The sequence below is a fragment of the Dendrobates tinctorius genome, unplaced genomic scaffold, assembly GCF_039654945.1.
Source record: "Dendrobates tinctorius isolate UK_male_01 unplaced genomic scaffold, ASM3965494v1 ptg000332l, whole genome shotgun sequence".
Classification (NCBI taxonomy): domain Eukaryota; kingdom Metazoa; phylum Chordata; class Amphibia; order Anura; family Dendrobatidae; genus Dendrobates; species Dendrobates tinctorius.
The window spans coordinates 4,692,385-4,711,514 of record NW_027361998.1 but is presented as its reverse complement, the minus strand read 5'-3'; positions in this window follow the sequence as shown (position 1 = coordinate 4,711,514).

Below are 19,130 nucleotides of genomic sequence, written 5' to 3'. Positions count from 1 at the left end.
ATGGGGACCAACATATACTGTAGCATTATGTGGAGCTCATCATATACTGTTTCAAACATTATATGGGACCAATGATTCTGTATGGAGAAAAAGATGGGCCTCGTCATGAGATGTAAAAAGTGAAGTATTTTTCATTGTACTATACCGCTAGAGTTGAGCGACTTTTGCTTTTTTAGGGTCGCGTTTCGTTTCGTGAAACCCGACTTTTCCAAAAGTCGGGTCGAGCAAGATCGTCCGATTATAGGGAAAAGTCGGGGTCGTCCCGAAACACAAAACCCAATGTAAGTCAATGGGGAATAAAAGTCGGCAGTGAGAGGAGGACAGGAAACACACCTACAGTGCCCATTTGAATGCCAAAAGCATCAATTCTTCTTACTTAAGCTTGTCAACCTTAATTAACTTCATAATACAAGTTACGCACTGAAAAATGGGGGTTATTTGGCTAAAGTTGTGGGGGGGAGGGCTGGCTGCAGGTTTTCATGTGCCCTGGGTGAAAGAGCGCCCCTTTAACACATACCACAACTCATCATGCTCCAATACGGCAGAGAAATAGCGGTATAGTACAATGAAAAATACCTCACTTTTTACATCTCATGACGAGGCCCATCTATTTCTCCATACAAAATCATTGGTCCCATATAATGTTTGAAACAGTATATGATGAGCTCCACATAATGCTACATTATATGTTGGTCCCCATGGATGAAGTTCCACTGTCTTATGGGCCCAAATAATGCTCCAAACATAATGGGCCCCATTTCTAATGCTCTAGTGTATAATGGGCCCTGTAAATGCTGCTCCAGTGTCTGATGTCCACCTTTGGAATGTTCCAGTGTATGGTGGGCCCCATCTATCATTCTCCAGAGTATAGTGCTCCCCAAAAATTGCTGTCCCAACATAGAAAACAATCAAATAAGTCTCCTCGCTAGGGAGTCCCTGTACTTGTCTGGACAGGTGCTGTAGCTTGCTTAACAGCTCGCCAGCCGTTCTCACGCCCAGTATGGATTGCACGTCATTGCACAAAGGTTAGAAAGGGTACCGTATCCCCGGATAACATGTATGGATAGCGTACATATTCAAAATATATGTCTATACAGCATGAGGCAGGCTCAGACGGTGTTAGGCCCAGTATGGATTGCACGTCATTGCACAAAGGTTAGAAGGGGTACCGTATCCCCGGATAACATGTATGGATAGCGTACACATTCAAAATATATGTCTATACAGCATGAGGCAGGCTCAGACGGTGTTAGGCCCAGTATGGATTGCACGTCATTGCACAAAGGTTAGAAGGGGTACCGTATCCCCGGATAACATGTATGGATAGCGTACACATTCAAAATATATGTCTATACAGCATGAGGCAGGCTCAGACGGTGTTAGGCCCAGTATGGATTGCACGTCATTGCACAAAGGTTAGAAAGGGTACCGTATCCCCGGATAACATGTATGGATAGCGTACACATTCAAAATATATGTCTATACAGCATGAGGCAGGCTCAGACGGTGTTAGGCCCAGTATGGATTGCACGTCATTGCACAAAGGTTAGAAAGGGTACCGTATCCCCGGATAACATGTATGGATAGCGTACACATTCAAAATATATGTCTATACAGCATGAGGCAGGCTCAGACGGTGTTAGGCCCAGTATGGATTGCACGTCATTGCACAAAGGTTAGAAAGGGTACCGTATCCCCGGATAACATGTATGGATAGCGTACACATTCAAAATATATGTCTATACAGCATGAGGCAGGCTCAGACGGTGTTAGGCCCAGTATGGATTGCACATCATTGCACAAAGGTTAGAAGGGGTACCGTATCCCCGGATAACATGTATGGATAGCGTACACATTCAAAATATATGTCTATACAGCATGAGGCAGGCTCAGACGGTGTTAGGCCCAGTATGGATTGCACGTCATTGCACAAAGGTTAGAAGGGGTACCGTATCCCCGGATAACATGTATGGATAGCGTACACATTCAAAATATATGTCTATACAGCATGAGGCAGGCTCAGACGGTGTTAGGCCCAGTATGGATTGCACGTCATTGCACAAAGGTTAGAAAGGGTACCGTATCCCCGGATAACATGTATGGATAGCGTACACATTCAAAATATATGTCTATACAGCATGAGGCAGGCTCAGACAGTGTTAGGCCCAGTATGGATTGCACGTCATTGCACAAAGGTTAGAAGGGGTACCGTATCCCCGGATAACATGTATGGATAGCGTACACATTCAAAATATATGTCTATACAGCATGAGGCAGGCTCAGACGGTGTTAGGCCCAGTATGGATTGCACGTCATTGCACAAAGGTTAGAAGGGGTACCGTATCCCCGGATAACATGTATGGATAGCGTACACAATCAAAATATATGTCTATACAGCATGAGGCAGGCTCAGACAGTGTTAGGCCCAGTATGGATTGCACGTCATTGCACAAAGGTTAGAAAGGGTACCGTATCCCCGGATAACATGTATGGATAGCGTACACATTCAAAATATATGTCTATACAGCATGAGGCAGGCTCAGACGGTGTTAGGCCCAGTATGGATTGCACGTCATTGCACAAAGGTTAGAAGGGGTACCGTATCCCCGGATAACATGTATGGATAGCGTACACATTCAAAATATATGTCTATACAGCATGAGGCAGGCTCAGACGGTGTTAGGCCCAGTATGGATTGCACGTCATTGCACAAAGGTTAGAAGGGGTACCGTATCCCCGGATAACATGTATGGATAGCGTACACATTCAAAATATATGTCTATACAGCATGAGGCAGGCTCAGATGGTGTTAGGCCCAGTATGGATTGCACGTCATTGCACAAAGGTTAGAAGGGGTACCGTATCCCCGGATAACATGTATGGATAGCGTACACATTCAAAATATATGTCTATACAGCATGAGGCAGGCTCAGATGGTTTTAGGCCCAGTATGGATTGCACGTCATTGCACAAAGGTTAGAAGGGGTACCGTATCCCCGGATAACATGTATGGATAGCGTACACATTCAAAATATATGTCTATACAGCATGAGGCAGGCTCAGACGGTGTCAGGCACAGTATGGATTTGACGGCCCAGATTACACAGCGGAGGAGCAGGGAGAGGTAAAGGTTGCAAATGCTGGGGCCCTGGCCAAGCAAGGGGGGCACACTCGTGGGCGTCGGTACTGGCACTGGGCCCCTCATAGTACAGCGGTGTGTCTGACGGCGGGTGTGCACCACCACCGTCAGAGACACTTGATTGCACTATGAGGGACCCTGTGCCAGTGCCCACGCCCAAGAGTCGGCCTACCCACCTGTCCAGGGCAACGGCACTCGCACGGTGTCGTGCGCTAGGTGGTGACCCCGGCCATGGGGGGGGAGGCAGCACAGTTAGGGAGTTTTAGAAAGTGGCATATGTTGATGTTGGACATTCAACTGATGCAAAAGGCGAAATAGGTGAAGTACCAGGAAGAGGTGGACCAAAGCAAGCCATTTTTCTGTCACCCTATGTGTCATCAGGGGAAGGTGGGACAAAATCCTTGGAAACCCATGCGTGGTTCATTTTAATGAAGGTTAGATCATCCACATTTTGGGTTGACAGACGGGTCCTTTTTTCTGTCAGGATTGATCCAGCTGCACTGAAGACTCTTTCCGATAGCACACTTGCAGCTGGGCAAGCGAGCTCCTGTAAGGCATATTGGGCCAATTCAGGCCAGGTGTCCAGTTTAGCGGCCCGATAGTCAAAGGGGAATGACCTGTGTGGGAGAACATCGATATGAGAGGAAAAGTAGTTTGTAACCATAGTTGACAACTGCTGTCTCCTGTCACTTTCCATCGATGCAGTATTACCAGTTGTGTGAGCGGTATTTGAAAAATCAGTCCACAACATTGTCATGAAACCCCTGTCTCCAACGCCACTTCTGCTGTGTGCACCACGAACACCTCTGCCAAGCTGCCCCCTGCCCGTACGGCTCGTGTGAGAACCATCACCGCTGCTGTGTGCTGGGAATGCCTCAAGCAACCGATTTACCAGAGTTGCTTGTTTATTAGCCAATATTAGGTCAAGGTTCTCCTGTGGCATGATGTTTTGTAATTTGCCTTTATAGCGTGGATCCAGGATGCTGGCCAACCAGTAGTCGTCATCGTTCATCATTTTGGCAATGCGGGGGTCCCTTTTTAGGATCCGCAAGGCATAATCTGACATGTGGGCCAATGTTCCCGGTGTCAATGATGCACTGCGAGTGCTGGGTGGAGGAGCACTTTCTGGCAAATCCACATCCCTCCAGTCACGCACAAACCCTGTACCAGACCTTGCCACGCCAACATTTTCACTTGCCCCACGAGATGCATCCTCCTCCCCTAAGTAATCATCCCCATCATCCTCCTCCTCCTCCTCCTCTTCTTCCTCCACCTCGTCCTGGAGAGGTCCCTGAGCAGACAATGGCTGAATGTCATCAAGGATTCCCTCCTCCTCTTCCTCCTCATCAACATTGGCTGCAGACGCCTACTCCTTAAGGTGCGTCAAAGTTTGCATGAGCAGACGCATAAGTGGGATGCTCATGCTTAGGATGGCGTCGTCTGCGCTTACCAGCCGTGTGCATTCCTCAAAACACTGAAGGACTTTACAAAGGTCTTTCAGCTTCGACCACTGCACGCCTGTCAACTCCATGTCTGCTCTCAAAGTGCCTGGCCGTGTATCCTCCCACAAATGCATTATGGCCTGCCTCTGCTCGCACAGCCGCTCCACCATGTGCAGGGTGGAGTTCCACCTTGTTGCAATGTCGATAATGAGGCGGTGGTTGGGAAGGTGGAGCAATCGCTGCAGCTTCTGCATACGAACGGAGTGTACAGGCGACCAGCGGATGTGCGCGCACAGTCTTCGCACCTTCTGGAGCAGGGCTGTTAACTCCGGATAATTTTTGAGGAAGCACTGCACCACCAGGTTCAAGGTGTGAGCCAAGCAAGGTATGTGGCTGAGTTTTGAAAGGGCTATGGCTGCCACAAAATTACGGCCGTTATCACTAACTACCTTGCCTGCCTCAAGATGTACACTGCCCAGCCATGACTCAGTTTGTCGCTTCAAGTACTCGGCCAGCACCTCGGCAGTGTGTCTGTCGCCCAAACACATCATCTGCAACACAGCCTGCTGACGCTTTCCACTAGCTGCTCGATAGGGGGACACATCGTGTGCAACAGTGGCAGCTGCAGATGGAGTGCTCGTACGACTGCGCTCTGTGGACGAGCTGTCGCTTCTGGAGGAGGAGGAGGAGGAGGAGGGTCGAACACCTACAGCCAACTGTTTCCTAGACCGTGGGCTAGGCAGCACTGTCCCACCACCGCTGTCCCCTGTGGACCCTGCATCCACCACATTAACCCAGTGCGCAGTGATGGACATGTAACGGCCCTGGCCATGCCGACTGGACCATGCATCAGTTGTGAGGTGCACCTTTCCGCTCACTGACTGCTTGAGTGCATGGACAATGCGGTCTTTCACATGATGGTGGAGGGCTGGGATAGCTTTGCGAGAGAAGAAGTGGCGACTGGGTAGGTCATAGCGTGGTACTGCATAGGCCATGAGTTCGCGGAAAGCTGTGCTTTCCACCAACCGAAAGGGCATCATCTCAAACGAGATTAGTTTGGCAATGTGGGCGTTCAAACCCAGTGTACGCGGATGAGAGACTGAGTACTTTCTTGACCTACTCATAGTGTCTGGGAGGGTGAGCTGGACTTGAGAGCTGCATATGGTGGAAGTAGCGGTGGACAGGGCGGACTGAGAGAGGGTTGATGATGGTGATGGAGTTGGTGTTCTTTCTGATGGCCTAGAATCAGTCTTTCGTTGATATAACAGTGGGATTCCCTGACTGCTGTGGCCTTGCAACGACACCTCAACATTTGCTGCTGTGCTAACCGGTGTGCTTACAGTGGGGGAAACAATGTAGCGTTGCTGACTACCTTCGTTGTGATCAGTTGCACATGTGGCACTTGAGGTTTGGTGTTGTGTCCACGCTTGCAAGTGCATGCTGGTTAAATGTCTAAGCATGCAACTGGTATTCAAATTTTTCAGATTTTTCCCTCGGCTAAAGGTCTTTGCGCACTTCTTACAGATAACCTTGGCCTGATCATGAGGATTTTGTTCAAAAAACTGCCACACTGCACTCTTCCTACTTTGGCAGACATTTTGCGGCCTAGCACGCTGTGATCTTTTGACCCTCTGGACAAGCTGTCCAGCAACTCTTTTGATGTTTGGAACCTGTCTTTGGAGTGCTCCGGGCCTGCCAGATAACAGCTGTTGCGATGTCGATGTCTGCTGTGGATGCTCCTCATCTGAGCTATTGGAAGCAGCACCCTCTTCCCCCAATGGATGCCAATCTGGGTCAACAACTGGGTCATCCATCACCTCCTCTTCTATGTCATGTGCACCTTTCTCTGTGTCACCGTGTATGGTGGTATAGTGTGCGGGAAGGGGCACCTGAGTCTCATCAGGGTCAAAATCTGGCTCTGTACACTGCGAGGACAATGTAGTGCTCTGAGTGAAGGTACCAGCAGAATCATCCATCAGCGGCTGTGCATCAGTGCACTCCATGTCAGATTCATCTTGGCCTGGGTAATTCACCATTTGACTTGATAATCCAGGCATGGTATGTGAAAACAGCTCCATGGAGTAATCAGTAGTATGGCCTGCGTCATCCTTCAATCTTGGTTGGGGTGAAGGACACAAGGAAAGGTGTGGTTCATGAACATGAGCCTCCAATGACGACTCAGTGCTTTTACTTTTTACAACTGAAGAAGAGGAGGCGATAGAGCTGGAGGCAGAGTCAGCAATGTAAGACAAAACTTTTTCCTGATGCTCTGCCTTTAAAAGCGGTTTGCCAACTCCTAGAAAACTAAGCGTTCGAGGCATTATGTAGACAGACGATGACGCAGGGTCAGCACCTCCTGCATTTGGTCCTATTTTGCTCTTGCCACTACCATCAGATCCACCACCAACACCATCATTACCAGCTGCCAACCCCCGCCCAATTCCACGGCCTCTTCCACCAGCCTTCCTCATTTTTGGTAGAAATGTAGACAAAATCCAACAAACTATATAGTAATGTAAAACAAGGTACAAGGTGTCTATAGTACAGGGGAGTTTTAGAATTTCTGCACACACTTGTGGACAGTGGACACTTGTGGATTGTGTGCGGCCCACTGATATCTGAGCGCTATGTGACACGCTCGATGGCACAGCTGCCTGTGACCAAAGTGACGAGAGGATAATGGAGATTTTGAATCTCTGCGTACACTTGTGGACAGTGGACACTTGTGGATTGTGTGCGGCCCACTGATATCTGAGCGCTATGTGACACGCTCGATGGCACAGCTGCCTGTGACCAAAGTGACGAGAGGATAATGGAGATTTTGAATCTCTGCGTACACTTGTGGACAGTGGACACTTGTGGATTGTGTGCGGCCCACTGATATCTGAGCGCTATGTGACACGCTCGATGGCACAGCTGCCTGTGACCAAAGTGACGAGAGGATAATGGAGATTTTGAATCTCTGCGTACACTTTTGGACACTGGACACTTGTGGATTGTGTGCGGCCCACTGATATCTGAACGCTATGTGACACGCTCGATGGCACAGCTGCCTGTGACCAAAGTGACGAGAGGATAATGGAGATTTTGAATCTCTGCGTACACTTGTGGACAGTGGACACTTGTGGATTGTGTGCGGCCCACTGATATCTGAGCGCTATGTGACACGCTCGATGGCACAGCTGCCTGTGACCAAAGTGACGAGAGGATAATGGAGATTTTGAATCTCTGCGTACACTTTTGGACACTGGACACTTGTGGATTGTGTGCGGCCCACTGATATCTGAACGCTATGTGACACGCTCGATGGCACAGCTGCCTGTGACCAAAGTGACGAGAGGATAATGGAGATTTTGAATCTCTGCGTACACTTGTGGACAGTGGACACTTGTGGATTGTGTGCGGCCCACTGATATCTGAGCGCTATGTGACACGCTCGATGGCACAGCTGCCTGTGACCAAAGTGACGAGAGGATAATGGAGATTTTGAATCTCTGCGTACACTTTTGGACACTGGACACTTGTGGATTGTGTGCGGCCCACTGATATCTGAGCGCTATGTGACACGCTCGATGGCACAGCTGCCTGTGACCAAAGTGACGAGAGGATAATGGAGATTTTGAATCTCTGCGTACACTTTTGGACACTGGACACTTGTGGATTGTGTGCGGCCCACTGATATCTGAGCGCTATGTGACACGCTCGATGGCACAGCTGCCTGTGACCAAAGTGACGAGAGGATAATGGAGATTTTGAATCTCTGCGTACACTTGTGGACAGTGGACACTTGTGGATTTTGTGCGGCCCACTGATATCTGAGCGCTATGTGACACGCTCGATGGCACAGCTGCCTGTGACCAAAGTGACGAGAGGATAATGGAGATTTTGAATCTCTGCGTACACTTGTGGACAGTGGACACTTGTGGATTGTGTGCGGCCCACTGATATCTGAGCGCTATGTGACACGCTCGATGGCACAGCTGCCTGTGACCAAAGTGACGAGAGGATAATGGAGATTTTGAATCTCTGCGTACACTTGTGGACAGTGGACACTTGTGGATTGTGTGCGGCCCACTGATATCTGAGCGCTATGTGACACGCTCGATGGCACAGCTGCCTGTGACCAAAGTGACGAGAGGATAATGGAGATTTTGAATCTCTGCGTACACTTTTGGACACTGGACACTTGTGGATTGTGTGCGGCCCACTGATATCTGAGCGCTATGTGACACGCTCGATGGCACAGCTGCCTGTGACCAAAGTGACGAGAGGATAATGGAGATTTTGAATCTCTGCGTACACTTTTGGACACTGGACACTTGTGGATTGTGTGCGGCCCACTGATATCTGAGCGCTATGTGACACGCTCGATGGCACAGCTGCCTGTGACCAAAGTGACGAGAGGATAATGGAGATTTTGAATCTCTGCGTACACTTTTGGACACTGGACACTTGTGGATTGTGTGCGGCCCACTGATATCTGAGCGCTATGTGACACGCTTGATGGCACAGCTGCCTGTGACCAAAGTGACGAGAGGATAATGGAGATTTTGAATCTCTGCGTACACTTTTGGACACTGGACACTTGTGGATTGTGTGCGGCCCACTGATATCTGAGCGCTATGTGACACGCTCGATGGCACAGCTGCCTGTGACCAAAGTGACGAGAGGATAATGGAGATTTTGAATCTCTGCGTACACTTTTGGACACTGGACACTTGTGGATTGTGTGCGGCCCACTGATATCTGAGCGCTATGTGACACGCTCGATGGCACAGCTGCCTGTGACCAAAGTGACGAGAGGATAATGGAGATTTTGAATCTCTGCGTACACTTTTGGACACTGGACACTTGTGGATTGTGTGCGGCCCACTGATATCTGAGCGCTATGTGACACGCTCGATGGCACAGCTGCCTGTGACCAAAGTGACGAGAGGATAATGGAGATTTTGAATCTCTGCGTACACTTGTGGACAGTGGACACTTGTGGATTGTGTGCGGCCCACTGATATCTGAGCGCTATGTGACACGCTCGATGGCACAGCTGCCTGTGACCAAAGTGACGAGAGGATAATGGAGATTTTGAATCTCTGCGTACACTTGTGGACAGTGGACACTTGTGGATTGTGTGCGGCCCACTGATATCTGAGCGCTATGTGACACGCTCGATGGCACAGCTGCCTGTGACCAAAGTGACGAGAGGATAATGGAGATTTTGAATCTCTGCGTACACTTTTGGACACTGGACACTTGTGGATTGTGTGCGGCCCACTGATATCTGAGCGCTATGTGACACGCTCGATGGCACAGCTGCCTGTGACCAAAGTGACGAGAGGATAATGGAGATTTTGAATCTCTGCGTACACTTTTGGACACTGGACACTTGTGGATTGTGTGCGGCCCACTGATATCTGAGCGCTATGTGACACGCTCGATGGCACAGCTGCCTGTGACCAAAGTGACGAGAGGATAATGGAGATTTTGAATCTCTGCGTACACTTGTGGACAGTGGACACTTGTGGATTTTGTGCGGCCCACTGATATCTGAGCGCTATGTGACACGCTCGATGGCACAGCTGCCTGTGACCAAAGTGACGAGAGGATAATGGAGATTTTGAATCTCTGCGTACACTTGTGGACAGTGGACACTTGTGGATTGTGTGCGGCCCACTGATATCTGAGCGCTATGTGACACGCTCGATGGCACAGCTGCCTGTGACCAAAGTGACGAGAGGATAATGGAGATTTTGAATCTCTGCGTACACTTGTGGACAGTGGACACTTGTGGATTGTGTGCGGCCCACTGATATCTGAGCGCTATGTGACACGCTCGATGGCACAGCTGCCTGTGACCAAAGTGACGAGAGGATAATGGAGATTTTGAATCTCTGCGTACACTTTTGGACACTGGACACTTGTGGATTGTGTGCGGCCCACTGATATCTGAGCGCTATGTGACACGCTCGATGGCACAGCTGCCTGTGACCAAAGTGACGAGAGGATAATGGAGATTTTGAATCTCTGCGTACACTTTTGGACACTGGACACTTGTGGATTGTGTGCGGCCCACTGATATCTGAGCGCTATGTGACACGCTCGATGGCACAGCTGCCTGTGACCAAAGTGACGAGAGGATAATGGAGATTTTGAATCTCTGCGTACACTTTTGGACACTGGACACTTGTGGATTGTGTGCGGCCCACTGATATCTGAGCGCTATGTGACACGCTTGATGGCACAGCTGCCTGTGACCAAAGTGACGAGAGGATAATGGAGATTTTGAATCTCTGCGTACACTTTTGGACACTGGACACTTGTGGATTGTGTGCGGCCCACTGATATCTGAGCGCTATGTGACACGCTCGATGGCACAGCTGCCTGTGACCAAAGTGACGAGAGGATAATGGAGATTTTGAATCTCTGCGTACACTTTTGGACACTGGACACTTGTGGATTGTGTGCGGCCCACTGATATCTGAGCGCTATGTGACACGCTCGATGGCACAGCTGCCTGTGACCAAAGTGACGAGAGGATAATGGAGATTTTGAATCTCTGCGTACACTTGTGGACAGTGGACACTTGTGGATTGTGTGCGGCCCACTGATATCTGAGCGCTATGTGACACGCTCGATGGCACAGCTGCCTGTGACCAAAGTGACGAGAGGATAATGGAGATTTTGAATCTCTGCGTACACTTGTGGACAGTGGACACTTGTGGATTGTGTGCGGCCCACTGATATCTGAGCGCTATGTGACACGCTCGATGGCACAGCTGCCTGTGACCAAAGTGACGAGAGGATAATGGAGATTTTGAATCTCTGCGTACACTTTTGGACACTGGACACTTGTGGATTGTGTGCGGCCCACTGATATCTGAGCGCTATGTGACACGCTCGATGGCACAGCTGCCTGTGACCAAAGTGACGAGAGGATAATGGAGATTTTGAATCTCTGCGTACACTTGTGGACAGTGGACACTTGTGGATTGTGTGCGGCCCACTGATATCTGAGCGCTATGTGACACGCTCGATGGCACAGCTGCCTGTGACCAAAGTGACGAGAGGATAATGGAGATTTTGAATCTCTGCGTACACTTGTGGACACTGGACACTTGTGGATTGTGTGAGGCCCACTGATATCTGAGCGCTATGTGACACGCTCGATGGCACAGCTGCCTGTGACCAAAGTGACGAGAGGATAATGGAGATTTTGAATCTCTGCGTACACTTTTGGACACTGGACACTTGTGGATTGTGTGCGGCCCACTGATATCTGAGCGCTATGTGACACGCTCGATGGCACAGCTGCCTGTGACCAAAGTGACGAGAGGATAATGGAGATTTTGAATCTCTGCGTACACTTTTGGACACTGGACACTTGTGGATTGTGTGCGGCCCACTGATATCTGAGCGCTATGTGACACGGTCGATGGCACAGCTGCCTGTGACCAAAGTGACGAGAGGATAATGGAGATTTTGAATCTCTGCGTACACTTTTGGACACTGGACACTTTTGGATTGTGTGCGGCCCACTGATATCTGAGCGCTATGTGACACGCTCGATGGCACAGCTGCCTGTGACCAAAGTGACGAGAGGATAATGGAGATTTTGAATCTCTGCGTACACTTTTGGACACTGGACACTTGTGGATTGTGTGCGGCCCACTGATATCTGAGCGCTATGTGACACGCTCGATGGCACAGCTGCCTGTGACCAAAGTGACGAGAGGATAATGGAGATTTTGAATCTCTGCGTACACTTTTGGACACTGGACACTTGTGGATTGTGTGCGGCCCACTGATATCTGAGCACTATGTGACACGCTCGATGGCACAGCTGCCTGTGACCAAAGTGACGAGAGGATAATGGAGATTTTGAATCTCTGCGTACACTTTTGGACACTGGACACTTGTGGATTGTGTGCGGCCCACTGATATCTGAGCGCTATGTGACACGCTCGATGGCACAGCTGCCTGTGACCAAAGTGACGAGAGGATAAGGGAGATTGGATTGCTTTTAAAAAAGCAGTTTGCGGAGCAGTGGGTAAACAGCAATGCCAGCGTGTCAGGAAGCCTTAGAAGGCAGCCCAACAACCAACACCACTGATGCACCACAATATAGCCTCCCCTTGCACTGCACACACAGTGACTTGTGTGTTGTGCAGGCCAAATCGCTAGCAGCAGAAGCAGTTTTTTTGTCTTCTTCCCTGCCTAACGCTCTCCCTACAGAATCAGCAGCAACCTCTCCCTATACTAAGATCGGCAGAAGAAAGATGGCGGTCGGCGTGCACGCCCTTTTATACCCCCTGTGACGCCCACCAAAGCAAGCCAATCACTTGCATGCCCTTCTGAAAGATGGTGGTGACCCGTGCCTATGTCATCACGTTGCCCACAGTGTCCGTGGATCCTGATTGGCTGAAAAAGAGCGCAAAACAAACTTTTGAAACGCGACTTTGGCGCGTAAGTCGCCGACCTCGTGGTCGACCTCATCCTAGGGTCGGGTTTCGTTTCATGAAACCCGACTTTGCCAAAAGTCGGCGACTTTTGAATTTTTTCGACCCGTTTCGCTCAACTCTATATACCGCTATTTCTCTGCCGTATCGGAGCATGATGAGTTGTGGTATGTGTTAAAGGGGCGCTCTTTCGCCCAGGGCACATGAAAACCTGTAGCCAGCCCTACCCCCCCACAACTTTAGCCAAATAACCCCCATTTTTCAGTGCGTAACTTGTATTATGAAGTTAATTAAGGTTGACAAGCTTAAGTAAGAAGAATTGATGCTTTTGGCATTCAAATGGGCACTGTAGGTGTGTTTCCTGTCCTCCTCTCACTGCCGACTTTTATTCCCCATTGACTTACATTGGGTTTCGTGTTTCGGGACGACCCCGACTTTTCACGAAACGAAACTCGACCCTAAAAAACCAAAAGTCGCTCAACTCTAATTGATAGGTTAAAATTGCATAAGAAACTTTCTCCTGTGTCACTTACAAATATATTAAAAAGAAAAGGTCCCAGAGCCAAACCTTATGGTCCACCGATCTTTCTTCAAAAAACACAACATTAACTACAATACTCTATAATGGAAATGTCCACAATGAGAAAATAGATATCCGGCACCGTTGTGTGAAAAAATACCCTGAATGTCTGCACATATATTTTTCACATTAATAAAAAACACCTTAATCCCACTTGGAACGGGTGCTCAATCCCATATTGAAAAAGCAGAACCTTTCGTTGTGGAGAAAGAGAAAAAGCAGGATGGCACTCACCGTTCATGTGAATCAAATCACTTTATTTCACATACACAAGGCATCGGCGTAGGCATGGGAGCAAAGTGCTGGAAGACGGACAACAGCCGTTTCGCGCTCAATACGCTTCAACAGGTCATCAATACGCTTCAATAGGCCATCTATAACCTGTCTCCTCCATATATCTCTGAACTAATCTCCCGATATCTTCCCTCACGTAATCTCCGGTCCTCCCAAGACGTCCTTCTCTCTTCCACACTTAATAGTCCCCGTCCTCTGGAATTCTTTGCCCCAACAAGTCCAGCTACCAACCACACTTGGATCCTTCAGACGGAACCAGAATACCCACCTCTTCAGGAAAGCTTACAGCCTGCAATGATCCCCGCTGCCTCCTCACCACTACTGGAGCTACCGCCTCACTATCACTGTACCTGTTGCAGCCCCCCAACCTACTGTCCCCACCGTCCTGTATTACGTAAGCCCGAAAGGGCAGGGTCCTCTCTCCCCTCTACATCAGTCAGTGATTGTTAGTTTGTTTACTGTAAGTGATATCTGCAATTTGTATGCTACCCCTTCTCATGTACAGCACCATGGAACCAATGGTGCTTTATAATAATAATAAATTTTATTTCTATAGCGCCGACATATTCCGTAGCACTTTACATTTCGGAGGGGATTTGTACAGACAATAGACATTACAGCATAACAATAATCACATAGATCATAACAAATACCAAGAGGAATGAGGGCCCTGCTCGCAAGCTTACAGTCTATGAGGAAAGAGGTAGAGACGAAAGGTGGGTGGTAACAGTTGCCCTGATTGTTTGGACCAGCCATAATGTTAAGTGTGTAACAGTACAGACACAGAGGGCTAATGGATGCATAAAGCATGTGGGAACATAATGCGAGGAACCTGGTTATGGTAAAACTTCTGGCTGTGCCACACAGGGATAGATTAGGTTAATGTGTTGAGGCGATAGGCCAGTCTGAATAAATGCATTTTCAGGGCACGCTTAAACTTGTGGGGATTGGGGACTAATAGTATTGCCCTGGGAAGTGCATTCCAAAGAATTGGCGCAGCACGTGTAAAGTCTTGGAGACGGGAGTGGGAGGTTCTGATTATTGAGGATGCTAACCTCAGGTCATCAGCAGAACGGAGGGCGCGGGTAGGGTGGTATACTGAAACAAGGGAGGAGATGTAGGGTGGTGCTGAGCCATGGAGGGCTTTGTGCGTGAGGGAAATAAATAGATAATAATAATACGTGAAGCAACTTAGCATTTCAGATTTCCTTAAATTAAGTTTGGTTGAAATGGGATAATTGTCAACATAAAAAAAGAATATAAATTATATAAGAAAAGAAACAATAACAAAATTTAAAATAAAAAGTAATACAAATTTTAAGTTTTGCAACTCTTTGACTAATCACATTTAACAACCGTAAGCGCAACAACAATATTGCTGACTGTTGCTGCAAATTACTTTCCATGTGTATAATTCTAAACAATAACCTCATAGAACACAAGGATACAAGGAATGTATAATGAGTAGTGTTGAGCATTCCGATACTGCAAATATCGGGTATCAGCCGATATTCGCTGTATCGGAATTCAGATACCGAGTACCGATATTTTTACAATATCGAATACCGGAATCGGAAGTTCCCATAATGCAATGAGTCAGTGTTGTGGCTGTGATTGGCTGCTGAAATGATGTCATCATGATGCGCGGTCTGTGCGCATCATGATGCGCGGTCTGTGTGGGCCTGCCGGAGGTCTGTGCGGGCCTGCCGGGGGTCTGTGCGGGCCTGCCGGGGGTCTGTACGGGCCTGCCGGGGGTCTGTACAGGCCTACCGGGGGTCTGTGCGGGCTGCCGGGAGTCTATGCGGGCCTGCCGGGGGTCTGTATGGGCCTGCCGGGGGTCTATGCGGGCTGCCGGGGGTCTGTACGAGCCTGCCGGGGGTCTGTGCGGGCTGCCGGGGGTCTGTGCGGGCCTGCCGGGTGATGTGTGTGCAGGCATCATCCAATGGGACTACAAGTCCCATCGGGCGATGCCTGCTACAATGACAGTGATTGACACATTAGCCAATGATGGGACATTAGTAGTCCCATCATTCGACTAATGTGTTGAATGTAAAAAAACAAAAAAAAAAACATACATACTACATACATACTACATATATACTACATTCATACAGCATACATACATACATACTACATACATACTACATATATACTACATTCATACAACATACATACAGTACATACATACTACATACACACTACATATTGTAGGGATGTGACTCACTAAAGTGCAGCGGGAGACAATCAGGAGACCGGTTCTTCCAAAGTTCATGAGGTTTATTTCTGTCATAAACCATAAAACAGCGTATCACCAAAAATTGCCTCTAGCTTAGGCAAACAAAACATAAACCTTCGTGGTTGCAGACTCAGACCGCGAGTCTCAGCACATGCTGGGAGGTGTAGTCCTCCCCACATACAGCTCCCTGGTTCAGGAGCAGGTCACATTATAAGGCTGTAGCCACACCCACGTTCCCAGCAGCTGACTGGTCACATGACTGTGACCTCACCACAGGTCCTTCAAACAAAAACAATATCTGGTATGCTTTACTTCTGCCTTACATTATGGAGATAAGCCATTTATGAGACACATATCTCCCATCAATTACACGACCCTTAGCCCTGCCACATACCTCCCCCCTCTGCCTAAAGCCGTGGGGCTTGGCACTTTCACCTACCAGGCAAGGGATTCTGGAGAGGGCATCGGCATTCCCATGTAGCTTCCCGGCCCTATGCTCTACATGGAAACTGAAGTCTTGTAGGGCTAAGAACCAGCGGGTGACCCTAGCATTCTTGCCCTTGGTTTCCCTCATCCACCTGAGTGGGGCATGGTCGGATATTAACCTAAACATCCGTCCCACCAGGTAGTACCGTAATGTGTCCACTGCCCATTTTATGGCCAAACACTCCTTCTCTACAACTGAGTAATTTCTCTCACAAGAAGTCAACTTCCTACTCAAGTAGAGAACAGGATGCTCCTCCACACGTATCTCTTGGGAAAGGACAGCTCCTACCCCGACATCTGAGACATCTGTCTGGAGGACAAATTCACGTTTAAAGTCTGGGGCCACCAAAACGGGCTGCTTACAAAGAGCTCCCTTCATTTCTTGGAAGGCTGACTCTGCTTCTTCGGACCAGCTGACCATCACTGACTTTGTCCCTTTAAGCAGATCAGTTAGAGGTGCAGCCATTGTGGCGAAGTTTGGGATAAACCTCCTGTAATATCCCACAATCCCCAGGAAGGCTTTAACTTGCTTCTTTGACAGAGGTCTCGGCCATGTTTGAATTGCCTCCACTTTATTGATTTGGGGTTTGATCTCGCCACGCCCCACTACATATCCGAGGTACTTGGCTTCTTCTCTCCCCAAGGCACACTTCTTCGGGTTTATTGTAAACCCCGCCTCTCTTAGAGCGTCAAACACTGCTTGGACCTTTTCCAGGTGAGTCTCCCAGTCCGGGGTAAAGATGACGATATCATCCAGGTATGCGGCAGCGTATAGCTTATGAGGTGCAAGGATTCTATCCATCGCCCTCTGGAAGGTTGCTGGAGCTCCCTGTAGGCCAAACGGCATCCGGACATACTGGAAGCACCCGTCTGGTGTGGAGAATGCCGTCTTCTCCTTGGCTTCCTGTGCCATGGGGATCTGCCAATATCCCTTGGTCAGATCCAAAGTGGTTATGTACCTGGCAGGCCCAAGTCTCTCGATGAGCTCATCAACGCGTGGCATGGGATAAGCGTCGAACTTGGAGACCTCATTCAGCTTCCGGTAATCGTTGCAGAACCTCCATTCACCATCAGGTTTTGGGACCAGGACAATCGGGCTCGACCAGCCGCTCTTGGATTCCTCAATGACCCCGAGCTTCAACATACGCTGCACCTCCTTGGAGATTACCTCTCGCCGGGCCTCAGGAATACGATATGGTTTCAGGTTCACCCGCACATGTGGCTCGGTCAGAATTTCGTGCTCCACCACCTTCGTGCACCCCGGCAACTCTGAGAACAGGTCGCGGTTTTTCTGGAGTAACTCCCGGCACTGCTGCTTCTGGGCCTTCGATAGAGTCTCCGTTATGGTAACGGCTCCAACCTCCCCTTCTAGGTTGCCCAGCAAGCACGGAGTTACCGCTGGCTCTCTATCTTGCCACGGCTTGATAAGGTTAACATGGTAAACCTGGTATGGCTTCCGTCTTCCGGGTTGGTGGATCTTGTAGTTTACGTCTCCCAGTTTCTCCACCACCTCATATGGCCCTTGCCACTTGGCCAAGAACTTACTTTCCACCGTCGGTATTAGCACGAGAACTCGGTCTCCCGGATTGAACTGCCTCACTCTGGCTGACCGGTTGTAGACCCTGGCCTGAGCCTCTTGCGCCTGGCGGAGATGTTCTTTAACAATGGGCATCACCTTCGCAACCCTCTGCTGCATCAGTGCCACATGCTCAATGACGCTTCTGTGGGGCGTGACTTCGGCTTCCCAGGTTTCCTTGGCTATATCTAGGAGACCTCGCGGATGCCGGCCGTACAGAAGCTCGAAGGGGGAGAACCCCGTGGAGGCCTGGGGAACTTCACGGATAGAAAACAGTAAATACGGTAAGAGACAATCACAGTCTCTACCATCTTCCTCTATGACTTTTCTCAGCATGCTCTTCAGGGTCTTGTTAAACCTCTCAACAAGGCCATCTGACTGTGGATGGTACACTGAAGTCCTCAGCTGGGAAATTTGCAAGACTCTGCACAATTCTCTCATCACCTTGCTCATAAAAGGTGTCCCCTGGTCGGTCAGGATCTCCTTCGGCAAACCCGTCCGGGAAAACACATGGACCAGCTCACGGGCTATACTCTTCGCAGAGGAGTTTCTCAGGGGAATGGCCTCAGGATAGCGTGTGGCATAGTCCAGGATGACTAATATATACTGATGGCCCCGAGCTGATTTAACTAAGGGACCGACCAAGTCCATGGCAATTCTCTCAAATGGCACCTCAATAATGGGCAGTGGCACAAGAGGGTTCCGAAAATGAGATGTGGGGGCAGTTAACTGACATGTCGGGCAGGACCTGCAATAGTTTACTATTTCCCGGTGACACCCAGGCCAATAGAACCTCTGTACAATCCGTTCCTGGGTTTTTTCCACCCCCAGGTGTCCCCCCAAGATGTGTGAATGGGCCATGTCCAACACTTTTCGTCTATAGGGGCCTGGTACTATTAACTGCTCTGCCACCTCCTCCCTTAT